Source organism: Phalaenopsis equestris, unplaced genomic scaffold, assembly GCF_001263595.1.
Source record: "Phalaenopsis equestris unplaced genomic scaffold, ASM126359v1 Scaffold001314, whole genome shotgun sequence".
Lineage (NCBI taxonomy): Eukaryota > Viridiplantae > Streptophyta > Magnoliopsida > Asparagales > Orchidaceae > Phalaenopsis > Phalaenopsis equestris.
This window is the reverse complement of record NW_018165753.1, coordinates 370,822-374,115: the sequence shown is the minus strand read 5'-3', so window position 1 is coordinate 374,115 and position 3,294 is coordinate 370,822.

Below are 3,294 nucleotides of genomic sequence, written 5' to 3'. Positions count from 1 at the left end.
ATAAGGAGAATGATGTTTTCTTATATATTGAACTTCACATTAGAAACTTTATTAGTAGAATTAGTTAATTAAGAGTTTGTTAAAATTACATTTTTATTTCAATTGCATATTAGTGATAAATATGCAAATTGAACTATATTATTGTGATTAAGTATTGATTTTTTTAAATCTTAGTTCGTAATCTCTAATACCTGTGGTATCGATATCCAGGGCTCCATTAGAACCTTGTATTATTTGAGCGATACGTATACTTGCGTTAATAAGTGTGTTTTGCAATTATTGAATATTTTCTACACATCTTTATCAAATCTATAACCGTTATCAAGTTTTTGTGGCGCCGTTGTCTGGGATTTAAATCTTATAGCAACATTATCAAATTCTTGTATTTTTAAGCATATATAAAGTCGTTGTCAATGAGTTGCTCGTTGTCAATGCGTTGCGTCTTGTATGTGTTAGCTTGCATGATCATTATCATTTGTTTGATGCACCTCTTCAAGTCACTGCCTCCACAACACACCAATTTGTTTGGGCCACTACCTCTACGATATGGCCACCCTTCGGGTCACTGCCTCCATGGCACGCTCACCTTGTCAGGTGACTACCTTCATGGCACACTCATTTGTTCGGGTCGTTGCTGCCACAACACGTCCATCTTTGGGTCACTGTCTCTACGGCACACCCATTTGTCGGGTCACTGCCTCCATGACACACCCAACTTGTCGAGTTACTGCCTCCATGACACACTCATTTCTCGTTGTCTCCTCGGCATGCCCTCCGTTCGGGTCACTATCTCTACAACACACCCATTTTTCGGGATGTTGCCTGGGTCGTCGCCTCTATGGTGCACCTATGGTTGTCAAAAAAGCTCGTGTTCACTAACAGCTCATGTTCGGCTTGTTAAGTAGCTCGTGTTCAACTCGTTTGTTAAGTAAACAAGTCGAACACAAACAAGTTTTAAAAGCTCGAATTATAAATGAGCTGAACACGAACATCTCTTTGTTCGCTCATGTTCAGCTCGTTTTAGCTTGAATAATATATATATATATATATATATATATATATTACACATATTATAATAATATATTATATATATTTATATCTAAGTTTAAATCGTAACTACTTTTGTGGTAATGTGGTTTTGCATCTTGTTTTGCATACATTTGGTTCGGGTTTGAATTCAACACTTCATCTATTTTTTCAGTTTAATTTTAACGAGCCAATTTTTAGCCGAACACGAACACGAATATTTAAATCGAGCCGAACACGAAAACACTATTCACGTGCCATTTTCGAACACGAGTCAATTTCGAACACGAATGTTGACCTCACTTTTGGGTGAGGGTTTTGGGGCTTTCCTTTAGTAACTAGGATCTAGTCTTAGGATTTTCCTGAAGACTATCTTAGTATCTTAGAAATGGTACCCAACTTCTCCGTAGACATTGCAACCAAATTTGTGTTCTCTATGTTGGTTCTATATGTGATCACTAGTTTTTAATACAAAGATTAGAGATTACATAAGGGAACCCTGATGAGAATTCCTATAGGACCTTTGGACCACAGGAAAGTCTTGCATTACTCTACACCTTTTTTTGGACTTCAATACATTGCATCATCATTCATAATCCTCATGATCATCATAAACATTGCATTTTCATATCACTAGGTTACAGATTACAACCATGAGGCTGACTAAAATTATTTGAACCCAATTTCTCCTAAAATACCTCACTTGAATTTTCTAATTCTTCAAAATTTCCCAAAATTGCAATTGAATCACACAACCCACTTCAAACCATTTGATTTTATCATTTAGACCATTTGATACCCAAAAATTGCAAAAATACCCAATTTTCCCAAAAATTACCAAAATGCCCTTGGACTCCCAAAATATCAAATTTTCCAAAATCTCCCAGAGTCACCGATAAGTCCTAAAAATCACACCAAATAATTCCTTATGTCTTCCTGAGAATTTTGACTGTAATATTGTCATACTTCCGGATAACTTTTTGACACTTCGACATCAAAATAACGAATACTTAAAAAATACTTCGGGGATCATAAAACCTTCTACATTGATCGAAAATGACCACGAACACTGTCGTTTGACTCCAAATTTCATCCTGAACTACCTCAAGCATTTCAATCAACCTTTTGACCACTTTAACCAAAGGCAGCCAAAATTACCAAAATGTCACTCATGAACCAAAAATTCTCAAATTCTCCAAAATCATCTCAAACGCCCCTAAAACCAATACTTGACCATTCATTGGACCAATTTGACCAAATTCACTCACTCTGACCAAAATTTTCAAATTAAGCTTAATAATCAATCAAATACCTCAATTTCAAATCTTTTTTTATATATATATATATATATATATATATATATATATATATTTATATATCCCATATCTCAGACGTGAGATTAAAAAAAAAAAATTCCTCTCTCTCTCTCTCCCTCTCCCCCTCTAATATACGCATGCTCCAAAATAAAAAAAAAATATCTAAACATATATATATATATATATAATATCTCTCACGCATGGCATGCATGAGGCAAGCACCTCTCTCAACTCCATCTCCATTTATCTCTCTCTCCAACTCCTCTCTTCTTCCTCCTATAAAAGCCCACCAATCATCCTCCCATGGAGGATCCATCAATAATAAAAAAAAATCGTCATTCCTTATCCACACACACAACAGCAGCTCCCCTTTCTTCTCCCTAAAACATTTCACATTGATCGAAAATAACCCCGAACATTGTCGTTTGACTCCAAATTTTATCTTGAACTGCCTCGAGTCTTTAATCAACATTTTGACCACTTTGACCAAATGCGGCCAAAATTACCAAAATGTCACTCGTGGACCGAAAATTCTCAAATCCTCCAGAATTATTTCAAATACCCTTAAAACCAATTCTTGACTATCCATTGGATCCAATTTGATCAAATTCACTCGCTTTGGCAAAAATTGTCAAATTGAACATCATGACTAATCATATACCTTAATTTCAAATTCAACATGTCAAGATCCAATTTCAGATAAATCCAAATCAATTTAATTGACCCATGATCAATTTCCAAAACGGTCGATCGCGAACCAAAATTTTGACGAAAATTAAATTTGACACATTTTTTTGACTCAATTGCAGAAAAAATGGTCCGAACGACCCTGAATGACGAAATGGACCGCGCGAGTGTGTCTGGAACGTCGATTTTGAGGGAATGATATTATTATTATTATTATTATTATATTACTATTAATAATATATATATATATATATATATATATATA